The sequence below is a fragment of the Zophobas morio genome, unplaced genomic scaffold, assembly GCF_036711695.1.
Source record: "Zophobas morio isolate AGI-343-1 ecotype UQ-CSIRO unplaced genomic scaffold, CSIRO_AGI_Zmor_V1 ptg000024l, whole genome shotgun sequence".
Classification (NCBI taxonomy): Eukaryota; Metazoa; Arthropoda; class Insecta; order Coleoptera; family Tenebrionidae; genus Zophobas; species Zophobas morio.
In genome coordinates, this window is record NW_026972129.1 from 13,879,443 (window position 1) to 13,899,897 (window position 20,455).

Below are 20,455 nucleotides of genomic sequence, written 5' to 3' on the forward strand. Positions count from 1 at the left end.
ATATTGGTTTGCGTTGCATTTGCAGTATACTAAATTATGCCCTTTCAAGCTTAAAACAACAACCTGCATATTCCGATATACTGCTTCTAGAAATATTTTTTTCCAGTGAATTTCGAGTTTTAAATGTTTGGCGGCTACTGACAGGGGATTTTACCTGCTACCGGTACACTGTCATTACGCACTTATTATAGTTTTTAATTTACGGGGCAATACAATTTCGCGTACAAAATACCTCTCTCAGAGTAATTATTTGTCGTATGCAGGTAGTAATTATGAAGTAAGGAACATACTATGAAACACCCTGTATCCATTTCTACTCATCTCTTGGAAAAACCGCCGAGGCATTTTTCTCTTGGTTGGTAACCACCGACCCTCTGCTGCATCAACGGATCAGCGCAGGCCGCGTTTATACAATAGCAATGGCGGCCGTCGTACAAGTGACTCATTCCATCAGTTCGTCGGTGTCTGTGGAGAGGTTTGCACGTTAGCCGCGACGCGTTCCCGTATGTTTGTAAACAACATATGCCTAATAAAGCGCATTTTTAACGTTTTTCTATATAAAAATTGACTTTTTTTCCACATTTCCAAGTGCATCGATTGAGAACATTCCTAGACGTGCCGTCATTCACAGGTGTTTGTGTTTTGTTTTTGTTATATTTTGTTTATACGAGACCGAGCCGACTATGATTGGAACGTTTTGTTTATGTTGATATTTTTGTTTTGTGTTTGTAGTGGAGCGAGGATAAATTGAAGGTATTTACAGATCATTTTTCTAGTTGCACATGTTGGAGCAAGTCACGTTCTGAGAGGTTATTTTACTGTAATTTCTGAATTTTTTGTTTTATTCAACGCGGAACAGGTACCCGGAGAAAGTCTCGTTTGGTCCAGTAATGTGTACTTTGTGGCGGGATCTTGACTTGAGCTACAAGCTGGTTTTATAAGCAAATAAAACTGAAATGTTCTTCGAATACCTACCTGTACCTGTTCTGAGTTAGGTTAGGTGTTTGCGGCGTGTAGCTGCACTCTTGTAAATTCCGAAATGTCTACGGATCGGAATACAACTTTTAATTCACGATTTTCATAAACTAGAAATTGCGTGCGAAGACCATCAAAAAAGGAAAAAATCACTATATTCTTCAGTGTAGCATAAATGGAACGCCATGATTTTTAGCCCTATTGCTATTAATAGAATTTCGGTTTTTAAAAATAGTTCTTACGGATTAGAAGGAAACGAAGCGTAAAATACAATTTTATAAAAAAACTGAAAACAGCACTAAAGTCAACAAAAACCACGACTGTATATTTGCACACCTTACCACCCACAGCTAATTGTAGATCAAAATATTTCAATAATTATAAAATTTAACACTTTCGTAAATCGCAAGATGGGTTTTTACGACTTTACAACTCACTGGGAAATCAGCTAATGGTAACGAAGCATTTTCTAATTATTGTGTACTAATAAGTGATCGTACTCTTGACGATGTGGTATAATCACTTTCGTGTTTCGCTTTTTCTATCGGGACCACTTAATTCCAACATGGTATAATCACCTTGTTTTCCGCTTGATGCAAAATAGTCGTAATTGTTTTTCCCATTTATTCATTGTTTCATTCAAATAATACCACTCCTGTATTCATTCCTATCACTGTACTGATGCGCCTAGCATCTTATTTTAAATAATTCGTCATGCGTACTGCAGTATATTTGATTCTAATGTAACTCGAAACGATTTATGTTGGATGCTGGTCGAAGTTTCTTGAAAGTGAACATGTTGACATTTACATAAAAGAAAAACTCGTTCGTCTAATGCCTTCTGATATTTGAATATACGCAATATTTTACGATTCAGCAGTGTTCTCATTATTACCAACGGCTAAGATGAGTAATACATAAAACTATCAAATGTCGGAAAAAAAACATGATTTGAAGCACTATAAAATTGTTATCAAAAAGTATACTAGGTATAATTTTAACCTCTGTAGTTGCTAAACATTATGATAAACAAAGCTAAGAATTAAGCTTAAAATTGTAAACAATTATAGTACCCCTCGTGACCGCCACAATTTTGGATTAAAATTTATAATTTTATACAATAACAACAGCAAAGTCAATGATGTCATTCTAAGATATCATAAACCTTGACTTTAGGTTTTGACTTTGTACCTTGACATAGTATTGTGCAGGTAAGTATAAAGAAATGTAAACAGAATTTCGCACAATATTTAGAAGTTTATGCAATAGTTGTGTTTGTTTTACATGGGGTGTTTACAGCAATTCCAGAGTTCACAATATTCGTTTCCTGTCTTTTCTCACTTCACAATATATTATAAACACGACATTATAAGTCATCTTAAAGCTCAAGGTAAAACTTATTACAGTAATGATATTCGTGTGCGAAATCTTTTACATAATTATCAAAATGACAGAAATAACAACGTTGAAGTTTGAATTTTAACTGATTGGTCAAATTACTTCAAAACTACAACAAGGAACAAATTATACGGTGCAGAATCTACACAAGAAAATTACACACTTAAAAACAACATAAACTTGATCGTGACGTTTCTGGTTTTGTTGTAAATAAAGACAGTTGTTTTTTTTTAACATAGTTACCCTTTGTACAGCTTTTTGCTATAGTTATTTATATCGCAAGGTCAGAAAGTAAGCTTGTGCGAATGGGAGTAAATTGACGGGTCGAGCCGGTGGCGAGTGCAAATAACGAGAATTCGCCAAAGCTTGTTCTGGGTGTGTGATTTTTATATAAATAAAGACGCTATTGATTATATTGTTTTAGACGGAAATGAAAGATTATAAATAACTCTGCACCCATCATTTACTTTATTTATTCCTAACATAAGGTCTATGTATAATAACTACTACTCTTAACTTGGGTACTATTTTAATATTTCAAAACTTGGAAAAATGGAATGACAAGCGCTAATACCAACCGATATCGATACGCAAAAAAATCCCTCAGTTTTTATCGAGTTAGTCCCGCAATTTTTGGTTTCTGGCCGTTAGAGACGTATTGAAAACAAATGATGGGGGTCGGAGGTACAAAAACATTTTTTTTCTAAACACAGTCACATGAAACATATCAAATTACAAATTCGTGTAACTAGGGTTCGAAAAATTCGTTTTATTACGTAAACCGACTACTGTTGGATTAGAAAATTTCTAAAATGTAAGTAGTTGCAATTGTTTCAGCTATTGTTAAAGAACAGTTCTGAATATGGTTGAAAAAGTACTAGTAGGTACTATTAGGCTCAATTTTATGATGTCTCTAATTTTAAAAAGTTTGTACTAGTAACCTAATTTATAGTCGACATTAGTGGTAATTTTGTATGTTGTTTAGTAAACTTACGCAATCTCCGAGTTAACTCCGTAAAGATAATTATTCATTACATTTTCTAGAATTGTGTTAAAAAACCTCGATATCTCACAAAGCTGGACATAAATTGAAATAATCATATTTCCGATGAAATTTTAAATGCGCTGAACGGTTTGCCAGATTTATATCTGCAAATTATTTACACGTCGCAACGCTCTTTTGAAAACAATAGATTTATGACCATCAGTATCAACATTCAAAAATTATCGCCGTTTATGTTAGATATTTTTTTAACCTCAAAACCTGAAATCCAACGAAAATGTTAAATACAGATTTTGGTAGATTTCGACATTACTGGTATATTTAGAAACTACTTACATTTTTATTGTAGAAACAGGAATCATGTATCTTCTGCTTATGATATAATGTGGTTATTTTGATAGCAGCAATTAAATTTTGAGTTCTCTTTGATACAACATAACGAGTGATATATACACGTATAGAACATGTAACCTCGAAATGTAACTTCAAATTTTAGTGTTGCAGTGTGATATTAATATGTAATATGTTTCACCATTTCCGAAGATTTTTTCGTGGTATTAAGAATTCATATTAATAAAATATTTTTGAGCTAAAATAAACTTTAATTACTTAAAGCGTTGACAAATTGAATAGCTGCTAACCTTAAAAATTTTTTAAGTCGCTACTTATAAACCTAAATATGTGTGTGAGTGAATATTCTCTCAGTAAAAATATCTGATTAAGAATGATAGCAAGATAGATATAAAATTGAATATAATGCACAATTGAGAGTTTCGAAGTGAAATATATACTTGTAATAAATATATCTGATATTTACTTGATTAGCTATCTTCACAACAAAAAAATAAAGGTAAATATTTACGTAAGTACATTATGGTGTAAGAATGTTTTGTCTTGGAGATTAGATTGTCAGCTTTGGCACAAATCTTAGATAATTAAAACTGCAATACGTTTTAGTTTTGATTTCAGTCATTTGAAATTATTTTCATTTATATAAATGTTTCTATTTGTTGTATGGCTATAATCAATAATACGAACCATTTATCACTCTAGTTGCATTATATTGACAGAGAAAAAAAAAACTCATAACTACTTTATTGTTTATTTATGTGTTAAAAATGTAATCTATATCAATTTATATAAGTTTAAATGTCGCTTTAACGACTCTTCGATATAAACTCTCATTTTCAATTTCTACCTTTAATAATTTGACACTCTTACACTAGAGATTATTTTTCCCATAATACACTTTTAACGATACCAGTTGCGAACGTTCTCACTTTAACATTGATATGCATTTGGACCTCGTCAAATCCATTAAAAAGGCATTAACGACTCCTGCAAATAATGCATCTTTTGATGTCGCGTTAAATGTGACAGCAGACAAATTTTTATAACAGTGTTTATTTTTCTATCTTTGGAGCTCTTCGTTCATATATTCTAATATGCAGTGATAATCCCTTATCACATTTCATTCATAACTGTTTCTGCTGATACAGTTATCGCCTTTGACCAAGATATATTTGTTGTGATGGCTTTAATGGTGTCTCCAAACGTGGAATCTTCACATGACGAAACACTCTTATGTAATAACCAATGACATCATTAAGAAGCTAATGATCTATTTTTTATATTTTATAACACCTTGCTGTCTTGCTAATCCCAGTAACAGGTTTGGTGATATTTACAAGACTAGTTTCAGATGACAAAAACTCTCACTGTATATTTTTTTGTTAACATTATAAATATTTCATTTTGCATGCGGGGAAATTCAGCCGCAATAATAAAACTCTCGATAAGAAAAGGTCACACGAAGTAGTTTCTCTGTCTAAATACTGTCACATACTTAAGCGTGATATTTTTCCTTGAACGAAACATCAACACAAATGTAACCGCAACCTCAATATTTACCTATATTAATCCACAGGCTATTCACATCCTCTATTTAAATGTCAACGTTTTCAACCGATTTTATCTGAATTCAAAACAAAATATGCACAATTGTGCAATCCCCTTTGTTTATTTTTAAAAATGAACTGATTATTATTAACAAGTTTCTACATATAACGATGACGTTCAATTCGGAAAAAGTAAGCGTTACTATATAGTACCACGAATTTTTGGAACAGCAGATTATTGCCTGTAAAAGATGGTTTTTGGTCTGTCTGTTATTAGTTATTGTTATTACTCGTGTTATTTTTATATTATTACTTTTTGTCCAGACTTATATCCTAGTTCATATTCATGAAATGATCATCTGAACAAATTTGACCTCCAGCGACTAAAATGATCTCACAATGATTGTAGGTGTATGTTTACGTCGTTTTTAGGTTGTCTGAAGGTGTTTATTTTAGCTCCTGTGATCATAACGGGTTGTTTTTATTGCAATGGATTGTGGAGAGTTAAGTGGGTTTGTTTGTTGGCCACAAAAACGAACAAGGATGGGTGCTGACATGGGAACCTTTTCTTGATTATTTATTTATATTATTAATGACGATAGCGATAAATTAATTAAAAGAGGACATCACTTGTAATCTTCCTCCCACTTTTAAGTTCCACGAAAAAAAGAAAGTCCTATTTAGTAAGGTTTGAGTGTACTCGAAGCCAATGTGTTTCTGTAAAATACATCGTTTCCGTGTCTATTGTTTACACTGAACAATACGGCTTTTATATTGAACTTTATTTCTAGTTATATAGGCATGAGCTGCATTTGTGTGTGATTTTAAAATGTATGCTCTGTTACGGTTCGGTTTACTATAGTTGGCTCCTCCTTTTTGGTTATATTTTATATTGAATAATTAAGTATGTACATATGTATTGTAATTAATTGACATGTCCTCCTGTTCTGTACAATATGAGGTGAAATATATATTATTATTATTATTATTATTATTTCCTGATTGTTCAAAAAAATTTAGCTGAATTGCATCGAAAAATGCATTAACTCTAGATTCACTGTTGCTGCAAATTAAGTTATTTTTGTACTTTTTCCCGTAATTTAAATTGGAATAAAATTGAATTTTCGTCTTAAGGGGCAAAATTTTAACGAAATTTAATTTCCATCATGCATATTTATGTACGTTTTTACCTACTAATATGTTTTATGGAGTTTTTAATGGAAACTGTCATACTCATAACAATCGACCTGTCCCAAACAACACCGATAAAATTGAAATATGTTTCGTCAGATTTACATTAACACACCAAGTGTCATTACCCTTTAATCAATATTTACCAAGTGAATCACTTTTTTTGTGTGTTGACTTAGTGTCAAATAACTTTTAACACTTTTTAGAACACAGGAAGTTAGGCCTGTTTCAAGCAATATTCCTTCAGTTCACAGTTTCACTTGATCGATTTGCTATGCGGGAACAAGATGATGATGTTTTTGAACAGTAATTGACAATTAACGATCGGGCTTTTACCGCTCTTGTTACGTTACACATATAACTTTAAACTAATTGATAACGATTGAAACATTTATTAGATGAAACTGATGTTGACCACTCAACATGGGTTCTGCTATAAAACAACCCGGAGAGTATACCCCAGCGTATACAGCTCTCATTTCACATGTTGCATATTTAATTGGATACTTGTTCTAGTGGAACAAGTGCAGATAAAACTAAAAGCAGCTCTAGTTACTCTTGATGAATATTTGAACGAGCTGAAATGAAAATAGTGAGGGCTTGAAATAGGGGGGCTACTGGTTCCGGTTGGTGTAAATGACCTTTCCGTTCTTAAAATTGAACTTGAGTTTTCAATTTGACGTGCGGAAGTGCGACCACTTCGCCAGGAAAAGATGGTTCTATAATAATCTCCGTTGCATAATTTTTCCTGGGAAATACATTCCATTGGCTTTTTTTATCTTAGTGCCTGAAGGTCTGTCAGCTCCGTTAACTGTTCCGAAGATCTTTTCCTAGGCGCAGCATCTGTATGGGAATACATGAGATGCATATCTACACTAAATAAATTGCAGATGTCTTCTGATTTTACTTTCAAATAAATTACCGCATTTATAAATCGACTTCCTGAGGATATTTCGTAATCTTTTACGTAATTGTTTAATGGCTGAAGATTGTTTAGAACGTTTTCTGCAAAGTACGTGATTTTCAGTTTTTTTATTGTAGTCACAAAGTGCTTAACATGTGGTTAATGACGTCGTGTAATCTGTATAAGCAAGCATGGTCTAAGAATGTAGATGTAGTACTTTGACGAAGTTCGTTCGATTTATGTTGTCTATTTGGATTATCCTTTGTCGTACCAGGTTTACAGAACGGTGAAGCTCTATAGTTTAGATAAATACAGATTGTTTCAGCTACATAACAAAGGTTACTTTACCTCATAATTATTATTACTGAAACACAAGCACAATTCATAAAAGCTGTTACTAGCTCTATAATTATTTTGTGATTTGTTGCTTCTTACGTTTCTTGATGAAAGACTTATGCTTACAGCATTAGAAACAAGCACTGCAATTAGCTTGCATTTATTTTTATTCGTTGAAGTATTTTCATCCGGTTTTGAACGTTTACATATTTCAGTGGATCTGTGGATGTGGATGCAGGAATTTGCTTCAAAAGAACGAACGAAAACGATAAATAGTTATTATACGCAGCTTTACTTCGGCTTAAATTTGCAAGAAGCGTTAATTAACTTTTTGGTAAGAGGTATTGATCTGAGTCCACCGACATAGCTAGTTAAATTTGCCCCCCATAATTCTTCCTTTTTTTTGTGTTTCCACAATGGAAGTCGCAAACAAAGGGCAAAAAAATCTCTAGAGTAAAATGAAAATAGGTCAACGCCACACAAATGAATTTGTTTATAATGTCGTTCAGGAAGCACGGGCCAGTGGTTGAGACCTTTATTTTGAGCGAGTACGATTCTCTGATTAAAAACTCATTAGGTTAGCACTCTGTCTAATCAAATTGGTGATGGTACAACAAAAACTTTGACGTTAAGTTAATTAACTACATGGAGAGTTGCAAGAAAGATAATTATAGCATACGCTGGCGTTGTTGCAAATAATGCGATATGGCAGACACGTGTAAAAGTTTCTTGTGGTTTTTGTATTTTAATGTGTTTTTTTCGTCGGTTTTAAGTATGCACAATGTAAAATAAACACGTTTTCCTTGAGATCGGATCACGCACTTGGAACTGCGAACTGCCAATCATTTGTGTCAGTCCTGTCAACACAGATGTAACAGATGGGGGTTTAATTAATTATTAAACTATTATAGACGTGTAATAATGTAGTTACAACAAATTATTATCAGCTGTAAGTTTCAAGGACACCAATATGTATTAAATAACTTTATCATAGTTCGAAAGCAGGTTGCTTGGTAACACCGACGAGTAGCGCAAACGAAACGCAGTTGAGAAAGTTGTGATAAAATTATGTTATTTGTCAATGCCTGGGGATTAATTGCTTAGAAATTTTTTCTAATTCTAATTAAATTATTTATTAAAAAAATTCATTATGCATTGTAAACTAACATTGTATCTTTTTTCCGGTACACTTCCTACACTTTTTAATGAGCCTATAGATATATTCCGGGTACAATGTTTACTGTTAACTTTAACATGAACATTATTTTCATTACCAAGCCAAAAAATATATTAATTAATTTTCAAAATGGCAAACACTCACTTAATGACTTACAACGATTGAGAAATTGCCACTCATATTTTTTTAAGTAATGATACTTTAATGGTTAATTTTGCTCAAATAACTAAAAATAAATTCATTTAATTAAGCTTCAACGAAGCAAAAACTTTTCTAATAAATTAGTGATCACATCCCCGAAATTTATGCTTTAACTTTGTTGACTTCACCGACAATACACGAGGAAGAAATCCCAACTTAAGGAAATCGCATTTGTTAATTAATTTTTGTAAATAAAATGTTGTCGGGTCTGCAAGTCTGCCTTGAATTGTAAACGTTACAAACAGCATGTTCACATGTGAGTCATCGTCGGTATTCAAAACTACGATTTCTGTTCTGAATTTATAATTAGCAGTGAATCATTGATAAGTAAAGTAAGTCCAAGTTCACGATCAAAATCTTTCCCAGATGTGTGTTGAATTATGCATAAAACAAAGTAATCCAGTGTTACGTAAGAAAAAGATAAGATTTGCCAGCAAAATACGTTTGTTCACGGTCGGCGCTCTACTCTTGCACAATGGTTTGCTGAATGATTTAATTCAATTTGTTTTGAAGACTTTCATTAGTTTGACCTAATAAAATAATTTCGTGTCCGTTCACCGAATATTAATTACTGTCACTTCCTTGTATTTCACACTGGAATAATAATTTTTAGGTCGAGTGTAAATAAATCTTATCATGTGTCTTTAGGGTAAGTCAATATTTGGACACTTTTTCCATCAGTTTTACGTGACTGAAGTAGTTTTATTCTAGATTCTTCATCCATTTTTCTGCAATCAGTACGGTAAATACATACCATAATGAAATACTGGCAAGCAGAAAATGTTGATTTGTGTGAACAGAAATAACTTTTCCGTGTCATCTAATGGCAACTGGCAGTTTGTTTAATTATTGTTTTTTGTTGATTACTATTTTGCGTCAGAGGTGATTAAAACATGCCGTAGTTATTGCTGTATTTTACGTTTTAATTGCTAGCAATTGCAGATTCATTAGTTTACGGTCGATAGTCGCATAAAAAATTGTTTTGAAACAAGGGACTTTTAAAAATAATGACTTTCATTACTTCTGTTCTGTCACTGGTAATGAAATTCAAAAAGACTCAAGACGATAGTGATGAGGTAATCTTCAGATACACGGAAATGGTTACTTTGAACTTCTTTTTCAATAATAAAAATTTGCCCACTTATGCATTCCAATTCAAGTAATCACTGACGTCATCACAAAATTTTGTTAGGTCAATTTAATTTGTTATTTATAGCATGACATATTCTTTAACCCGATGTATTTCATCATTGATGAATGAAATTGTTGCAATTATTGTTTACTATATTAATGAATGAACATAGTTAATAATAAATAAAATCCAAAAAATAGATTATATTTTTGTTGTTTTGTGAAGATCTGGAGTTTCAGGATTGGAAACTTTGCTGAATAAATTCTGTCTCTGCATCGACGTTTCTTTCGTTTATCTGCTAAATCGTGCATATTATGCATCTGACACCTTGTTCTCTCAGCGATTCATGCCAGCTGCAAAAAGCATCTGCTTGCGTCGTTGCTTCCATGGACAAAATTACAATGTGTTTTTACAATCAACCACGCCAGTGATTACCATAAAAAGCGTCTAAATAAATCTCTCTGTCTCCATCCAGAGCAGATTTTTTCGCCGTTAGGGAGGAATGACTCGGAAAATTCCCCAGGTTGTATCGGCGTGGCGAACGTGTCATAAATAATATTTAAATTTGTTTACGCGTTCCCAATTTGTTGGGATCGTTTATATGTAAACTTTGGTCCCGCATCAATTGAAAACTTTGTTAATGTATGCTTGTAGTATATTGGCGGGGTCTTTGGAATTCAAGTGGTTCGTAAACTCCATAGTCTGGCGGATTTGCCGAACAAGTACCACTCGTGCTCATTATAAATTCATTAAACACTTGATGATTATTTATCGGGGGCCTGCTCTCGTTTATTTCAACTACTTCCTAACTTCCATTGCCATAATTGGTTTTTCTGGATTTCCTTTGAGTGGTTTTTGCAGTTCGACTCCTGTAGTGGCTGCACGGTGTGACGATAAATGTGAAATATTTACAAGTACCGCCACCATAAACAATTCATTTCGCGCCCGACTGCTTAGTCTAGACCTGTGAAATTGCATGTTCACACTTGCTATGAAAGTTGAGGTTATTAAAGTCTCATCATCTTTTCTCGAGTCACGACTTACGACGGGAACGAAAATCTTCACCGTATTGTTGAAAATCCGCATTTCTTCGGAAAACGCTTTTGACGTTCATGGCTTTGAGCGTTAGTTAATCAAATCACTTTCCACCTCATCTCCTTTCATACTATCACCGTTCCGCTGCCTGTGTTATAACTTCATTGTTTTATTCCCTTGGAAGGAAATTGCTAGGAAATTCCACTAAGTTTGGCTGTTACGTCTAATAAAGCATTCGGGTTTGATTGGCTTTACTGCTAATACATTTTAAAGGGTTACTGATACATTAGATGCTGTACTACACACTCAAAGCGTACGGATTTGTTCACGTGTGCATGAACTAAACCAATCGAAATGAAAGCTTTGAAGCTTGAAGATAGATTGCTTTTGATGAGAAATCATTTTTACCTCCTTAATGTTTGCAATTTTGATAATGTATATCTTTGAATTAGAGAGCTGTAAGAGTTACTTGATGAACACTTCGTTCACCAAAAACATTTAACCTGTGATGATAATTTAACGTTTCTAAGTTACATAGTGTCGTGACATTTCAAATAAATATGTTTAATCAAGGCTGATTTATAAACCACAAGTACGTATATCATGTTTCGGGAAATTGCTAGAAATACTACGAGTAAAATTTCGAATTTTTTTATGCGAGTTTTTTTTTGTAGATTAATATCTTTAATAACAGCTCATCAAAAAGCCACAATTTTAGAGGCGTAATCGAATTCCCTTTTATTTTTATATTTTACTCAATGCGAAGTCACGCAATATATAATTAAAAGGACATGATATGAATATTAATTCATAATTTATCATATTTTTTCATTTTGTTACGTTTTTTTTTTTGGGCTTACAGTTTAAGCTGGTGTATTGTTGGCGATATTTTTAAAACTACCCGTATACTCTCTGTCAAAAATAAGGTCCTTTATTGTAACCGGTGATAAAATAAAATCATCCCTTGCTAGAAACAAAACATCACTTCTGTAATACGAGATATCGCTTTATCGCCGACCCCACTAATTACACTTTGAAAAGGGCTAACCCAACTGCGTAACTATTTAAAATTATCCAAACATTTATTTTGGCGCGTAATTCTAATTGTACAAGGGTGTGACAGTTTTAATTAAAATTTGTTTTTATATCAGTAGAACATATCAAATTACGAGTCTCACACGTCTAGTTTTAGAATCCCTCGCCTTAAAACTATCCATACAGCAGCCAACGAACTCCTTAATTAAAATCAAACTCCACATCTCACACACAGTCATCTTAACTGTCAATATAAAACGTGATCAATTTTGAGCCCCCTTCTTGGTCGCAGATCAATCTTGAAGACACTAACAACGATGGCTTCCAACCACGAAACGAGGGTCATCCCTCTTGCACTTGATGAATTTCGTATATTTTTTGCCATCACTTCAGCCACGTCTTGTTGGATGTTAGTGCATAGTTAGGGTTGGTGCACTCGTATTCTTGTGCAGGAAGGCGGTATCGATGACTCATACAGGGGTGAATTCTCCTAGGGGCGAAGACTGAATCGGAGGGAGAGGGTGAAGAAGTCTGTACAAGAAAAAATATTACTACACTATACATTCCAGGATTTATACTTAACGTGACAATTACTACAAAAACGTGGCCGTTGCTGGATATTACCGTATTTTATTCGTCTGGAAAAGCGGCGTTTTGGTCACGCAGTTGGCGTTTTTTAGAGCAATAAGCACATACCAGTCGGTTTATGTAAATCAGAACGTAATAAAAATGGAATGAGCGAAACGATTAAGATCTGTTGAAGGAAAACTTCTCGTTGCATTTGAATCAGAAAATAAATCGTTAATTGTCGTCTTGTTGTGCCTCGGCATGTGTACGGAGTTGACATTTCCAATAAGGCTTCTCCTATGAACCGTTTTACGAAGAAACGGTCGATCGAAATCAGATTCCTAGACTTCTCGACGGTTCTTTGTAGTGGATTCACTACAAATGTTACACGGTAATACAGTTTACACTATTGTTGTGCTTAATCAATAAGACATTAATCCCCAGAATCCATCCGTGAACTAGCGCTCTGGATGCACTTCGATGGATACTAAGAACTTTTAATCAATTATTGCTTCCGTTCTGGTATGTTTGCACCGAAGTTTAATAAGCATTATTTATCCGATGTTGTACACAATAGAGATTCAATTCCGTCCGCCTTCGAGTGAAATATTACAGTCGTTAAAGTTTTCAAGAAAACTTCATGTTTTTCATACGGGGAGGAAACTTCCTGATTTCTCTTATTTAACTGAGAAATGCTCGCTTAATGACGTTGTTCAACATTTTGATGAGTGACGTTTATTTCCTGGATGGCAGTAATGCGAGAACTAATAAATACACTCGAGAAGGGTGCTTGTAATAGAAATTCAAATCTACCGTCGCCCGAATTAGACTTACTTGTGATGGTAATCTTAAGTGTCAGACGTGCAAAAGATAAATTAAGCTTTTATTTGTTATAAGCGATCTGCAGTGATGAAACCTACAGTGTGTAGTTAAAGAATTCTCAGTCCTCGGAATTTTAGAAATCATTCTGGATGTTTATTTTGTGGGTGAAATCTTGAATGCAAGGTAAAGGTGTCTAGCATGTAACCTCTTGTTGCAAAGGCAACAAGATTCTTACCAAATATGACCCTGTTAACCCGGTCATTGCTCCCCGATTATTTATTTTTCGTGAATTCGTGTCCAGTTTTATTTATATCCTACGGATTTAATCAACTGTCAGCAGCGGAGATGTATTGAAATGAAAATGGCTTTACGTGTAATTATTTTACAACCTTAGCGTAGGAGATTAAGCAGATTTGGACAAAATTACAGTGTCGTTAAAATGACGGATACATTGAAAAACACCAAATAAATTTCACAAGGGAGAAAACATTCTAACACTTGAAATTCATAAAATTTCATATTAAGCTATGCAAAAATAAAATTAAAAAAAAAACCTTTCATGAACGTTCCAGAGTAATTTTGTTAAATTCAAGCCATCCATTATCCTTCATTTTCCCCAAAATATAATTTTCAACGAAAACGATGTAGGTTTTTTTAATTGTGTTTGTTGTCATAAATACATCTATAGATATCTTAGAAATATCTAAAAATAAAAAAAAAAACTGCTTTTTAAGGGTCCATCCGTTGATTGGATAATAATTTATTAATTTCTCATTCTCTTAACATTTCATAACGTAAAGTATGAAAAATAGGTCTCCCGTTTTCATCTATCCGACGACTCTTGGTGATTTGATTAGTATATCATCTACATGGTACATACAACGCTAACCCAAACTTGTTTGATCATCCTCACCAGCAATTGTTAACGATGAGTATTTGGGGTTTATGAATTCGCCTTTATTTGTTACAGATTATCAAAAAAACTTAAATGTATGTGTTACAATGTACTTAGCTTAGAAATGGCAAAACCAAATGCTCTCACATCTTGCAAAGGTTTTAAATAATCATAAGCATAGTAAAGATGGATAAATCGTGTCTAAAATGTGCAAAATACTACAGTTGTTCATCAGTTTATTCATATTTTTTAGAACTACTTATACAGAGTGATTAAAAAAATTAATTAATGAAGCTTTTTTAATTGATTAAATCGATAGCTCATTTTCCGGAAATTTTGGGAATACAGTGTTATTTGTATTACACTGTATCGATCCAAACTGAAATACACGCTATCCGGAATGGCGTGAACACTCAGTCGCTATGTTTTTTGCTTGGGATTTTCAGTAGATTTTCAAAAAGTATTATCTCCATTATTAATTATTTGTGTCCTGAAATTTTAAATATAACCTATTATCTACAGTTTGCTCTACATAACGGAAGAGAAATTTTGTTTAAAAAAAACATGTCATCTTTTTTTAGTTTTACTGAAATTTTTGCATCATATATATCTTTAAAAATCAATAATTCAATTGTTCATGGAAATTTCGGAATGCGGTTTTCAACACTATTTTCAGCTTACAAAATTCTAGAAATCGTACCGAATACATTTTCGACTTTTTTGTTGGAAGTGAAGTACAGTAAAAAAAGCTTTTGTCGTAGAATCCGCTAGAAGCTTCTTTTTACTGTATCTTATTTCCAGCAAGAAAGTCGACAATATATCTGATCTAATTTATAAAGTTTTAAGCTGAAAACAGTAGTGGAAACCGCGTTCCGAAATTTCTATATATAATTGATACATTGATTTTTAAAAATATGTGATTCAAAAGTTTATTTGGACAGAACTTCCCTCGCCCCTGAGTACAATGAAACATTACAAAATATGATTTTGTGCATTTTATTTTTATGAAAACTCCTATAAGTTAAAATTATGTATGTAATGCTAAAGTAAATATAAAGAAGCGTGCTACGCGTATCTTTCAAATGAGTTTTTACTTTACAAAATTTTGTGCTGATGTTATCAACATTTTTGCAAGGACACGTATATTAAGTACTCCCAAATTTTCGGGAAAATGGATTGAGCCGTTCTTGAGTTAATCAATAAACTAAATTGAGTCATTCATTTTTTTTATCACCCTGTATAAGCTATTCTAAAAAATATTAATGTAATGACTATAGAATTACATTTTCGATATGATTTATTCGGCAAAATTTTTAGATGACGTCATCAGTTTTTTGGAAGAGATAAATAGATATATTTTGATTACAAATGTACAATGCTTAGGATAACTTTAAAACGTGTACAACACTTCCAAGCATTCGGTTTTGTAATTTCATAGTTAAATTGTAACATCTTGTTTACAGTTTTGATTTTTTTACAAAAATCTGGATGCCCGGGGTAAAAGCTTAACACGGATTCATAAACTACAAGTGGAGAAGTATGTTTTTTTTTAAATTTAAATAACATTTACTATTGTAAAAATTGGCGATGACGTCATTTCGTCTTTCGTTCAATCAAATAATTGGTTAGCGTTTTACCATTTACATGTTTCTAATATACATACCAATTGGTCCGGTAGTTTGGAAGATGATTTGTCTAATAAAAATCGACACAGACTTGGACAAACGGCAGATAGACAGACAGACGGAAACGAGAGCCCTATGTTTTCATATTCTAGGGGTCATGAAACGTCGAGAAAACATAAAAGTCGCGAATCGCCTGATGGACTCGATTACAATCTTTAGCTTACGCTCGGGAAGAAAAAATAACAAAAAAAGCGCTCGCATGATATGTTCAAAATTATGGATAAGTTCTATTTAAAATTTCATAAGTACAAGTGATGACGTTATTAACACTTCACAGAATTTACAACTTTTTGTAATAAACATTAAAATTATTGCATTGATTGCTCAATATAAAGTTCGGCGTTCAGAATGTACGAAGTTCGGAGTTCATACACACTTATAAATAAAAAATATATGTATATTCAAAAGTACGGCACTGAGAATTTACAAAGTACGATGTCTATGCTGTCGTTCATAAAATAGGGCCATCGTCGTTTATCAAGTAACGTATGAAATTCGATATTTATAAAGTATATTTATAAAGTATATACGATATTTATAAAGTATATACATTGCTAATATGAAATTAAAATAAAAAATCGTACAAATAAAGGCGGCTTTATAAACCACAATCATTAAACAATGTTTTTTAATGAAATTTATTTTAAATTTACATTGCAAAAATTTGAAGTGACGTCATCGCATTGGAGGTGGGACGTCCAGACAAATTTTGTTAGCGTTTTATTATCTGCATTATATTCCTAAAATTTCAGTTCAGTAAGTTTCAGAGATTATATGTGTAATATCACAGAAGACAGACAGACAGACAGACATACATACAGACGGACGGACAAACGGAAACGGAAGATCCATTTTTTCTGATTATCGGAATCATGTACCCTATTACGTTCTTCTTTACCTTGTGCTCGGGGAGTAAAAATTGTTTTCCATGCAAATTTCAAAAAGTCACATTTTTCTAAAAGTAAATTTGGCAAAACTGAATGTATCTAACGCACGAAAAATTTTTAAGATGATAACCATAACAATGCTTTATATCTTTAATTGCATTTAGTAAACCTTGTTGCCAAATTTTAAATGGATTATATTCATTTATTTATTTATTTTTTTATAAAATTAGGACATTGATAAGTTTATCGGTTATAAGGGAAATAGTAATAAATAACTAATTAAACATTACCATGAAGAACAGAAATAAACATTTCATTGTTAATTAATTATAACGATTATCGTGGCATTAATTTGTTGCTAAACATATTATTACGTACTTTAAGGTCACGTATCTGCACCAAAACGCAAGAAGGAATTTTTTTAATATTTTTCGCGTACTTAACGACATCCCTCGACAATATATTCATTCTTAAGGGCGTTCACGGCATTCCGAACACCTGTATCTGCCCTTGTTAAAAAGTTGATGACGTCAACACAAAATTTTATTATGAAAATTCACTTGAAACAAATGCATAGCATGCTTCTTTACCTGTAATGTCAACAATCGACATCTATCTTTATTTTAACTTACATGCCCTATCAATCAAATTTTATAATTTATCTAAGATGCGGGATTTGTGTTATTGCACTTCAGATGCGAGGGAAGTTCTCTCTAAATATCTTTGGACCAATTTTTGTTTCTGTACGTGATACTGAAGTTTGAAAGTAACAATATGAGGGTAAATTTTTAATTATCGATTTGACAATTTCGTGATCTTTGTAATGACATGATTCAAAAATTTTGTATTAAAAAAATGTGGTTAGTTTGATTAAATAAAAAAAGGAGATTTCAGTGAACTGCCTTGAATGTGAAAGTTTGAATTTAGAGTTGAACTGATATAAAACTAAATAAATTATAATGTAAAAAATGAATTATCCTTGAAGGAAAAACTAAAAACAACTTCAATGCGAGCTTACACCGGAATTCGTTTATGTGGTTTAGTTACTGTGGTAACTTTTCATTGATTCTTACATTACCTTATTCTGGTAGCAAATTATATGATGCAGCCATCAGTTAATTCTTTTATGAACTTCTAGAACTACCAGGAAGTATTGATTTTAGGAAATTTTTAATCTTATTAAACTTTACGATGCACCAAGTTCGTAAAATTATCAAGTAGCTTTACGGGTCGAATAAAAATTTTATATTTGTCCAGGTCACTGCGTCGAGAACTGAATATTTTAACAGTATTTTTTTGAAATCCACAATAATGTATCACAGGTGTACAGATCCGCACAGTACGAATACACATCACCACACATTTTAATTCCGCTTTGATCCACGTTTGCATTAATGCCAAAATAATTACAAATGTGCTTAAAAGAAAAAACAAAATAAGCATTATGTCATTTACGCTTTTTTTTCCAAACTTTTTTCATCAAATTTTCGATATAGATTTTTGCATGCATTTTATTTAAAAAAAGTAGGCTTCTTAAACAATGTACAAATAAAGGTATGGTACGATACGTGCTTTAATTTGCAATTGCCCTGTTTACTTGGTGATCACTGATTTGCAAAAAAGACACGCACACCCACCATGTCGTATGCTTTATCACGTAACACGTGTGAAACAATTTCACAAGTTTGTTCCATGTTACTGAACCAAACCCACGATGCATACTCTGATTGAATTTTGAGCAAAATTATTTACGATCGGATATTCATCACTCTGAACAAAGGATAATACAACGACGCCACAGTGACGAACAAATTCACCGTGCATTATTGTATTTGGCGGCTCATTGTTGTCGTCTGAAATCGAAATATCCCTAATTGAATTAACAAAATTGTCTGGAAGACGCGTCATCGTGCCGAACGAAATTCTTTTGTTGATAAATTAGCTTGATCTTTTAATAATATTTAATCAGCGGGTTTAATCTCCTTGCGTTTCGCTGATGTTGCGGAGACTTGCTTTAATGAGAATTCCGGTTAAATAACCTTTCCTCTTCCGACTTTCCACGAAATCAATTTGAATTCATTTTAGTATAAACTGCCAACTACCTCTGTTTATTTCATTAACTTTTTGACAAAGTGTGGAGGCAAAGACCAACTTAAAGTCATTAAGCTGTCGGATTTCGTGAAAATAAACGCAGTCGAATAAACGTAACATTTTCTTTAAACAGAAAGTAATAATTTGCCATTAAACTCGCAAAGTTTGCATTTTCACTGAGCTACAGATTAATCAGAATTTCAGAGGTATATTTACGAAGTTGGTTCTGCAGATGTCGTTCAATCTCTAGGAAGGTATTATGCCGTAAACATAATGAAAGATCGTTAATTTGGGATTTTGCTAAACATACATGTACAGCATTCGAATCGGCATCGAGCTTTGTAGGAATTAACTTTTAGAAAATTTCATCTGTCGGGAGAGCTTTAATACAACCTCGGTATAAACAACTTTTATGAGGTCTTTTGACGCCGCTTGTAATTTCATGTTCTATTACGACGTTCGCAGTACAACGAGAAATAACCTTTCTACGGCACAAAGCACAAATAGACTAGACTCTATTTGATTTGTCGCCTTTCTCATATTTATCCCATCAGTTGTCAATACGAAACCAATAAATTATAGTCGGAAATTGCCTTTATAGATAACCCATATACATCCACTCCGAGCCTTTATAACAGGATATTGAAGTGATGCATTTATAACTTGTATAAATTATGTATAAACGAGGATGGATTTGGTTACTCGGAATGTCACTTTCGGCTTTTATGAGTGGAGGGCCTTTTTTGTTGGTACTTTCGACGTGTCACTGTTGGGGGTGCACATTTCGACCCTCAAATACCATATGGCTTATGTTAACACGTAAGTGTTGATTGAGGTCGCGCCACTGTTTTTATAGACTGACACGTTAGTGTTCATTGCTCGAGCTGAAATTTTCCTTTTCTTTGGAATTATAGATTTCCGCACTCAGATCCTTCAATATAGCAAAGCCATTTTTCAGTTTATTTTGCGCGTTGTAAGTGCTTGTCGACGCACCACAGATGTATTTGCTTTAGCACCGGAGGCGTTTTCCTTCTTCCTGAAGTTTTCTTGTCCCAAGGTCCCACATCAAAATAAATCAACTCCCCCATCTCGCACTAAAAAGTTACCATTTCGCGTGAGCCGCCCTTAATAAATTGATAAGGAAAGGGACTAAATTTTAGTTTACGTGTGTGGGACTGATAAGAAATTTTTAGTGGTTGATGTGGCTTTTGATTTCGTTGAAT

General features: G+C 33.0%; 1 protein-coding gene across 3 annotated transcripts in view; it reads left to right on the forward strand.

The window, feature by feature from the left end:
• Nucleotides 1-20,455, forward strand: part of LOC135135480 (ras-GEF domain-containing family member 1B-like) — a 180,954-nt gene that overhangs the window by 121,107 nt on the left and 39,392 nt on the right. Inside the window, exon 1 of one of the 3 annotated variants that reach the window (XM_064064545.1) lies at nucleotides 468-753. The exons of the other annotated variants lie outside the window; for them this stretch is intronic. The gene's annotated coding sequence lies outside the window, so the exon portion shown is untranslated. Of the gene's footprint in view, nucleotides 1-467; nucleotides 754-20,455 lie in introns of those variants that run through there. 3 annotated transcript variants of the gene reach the window in all.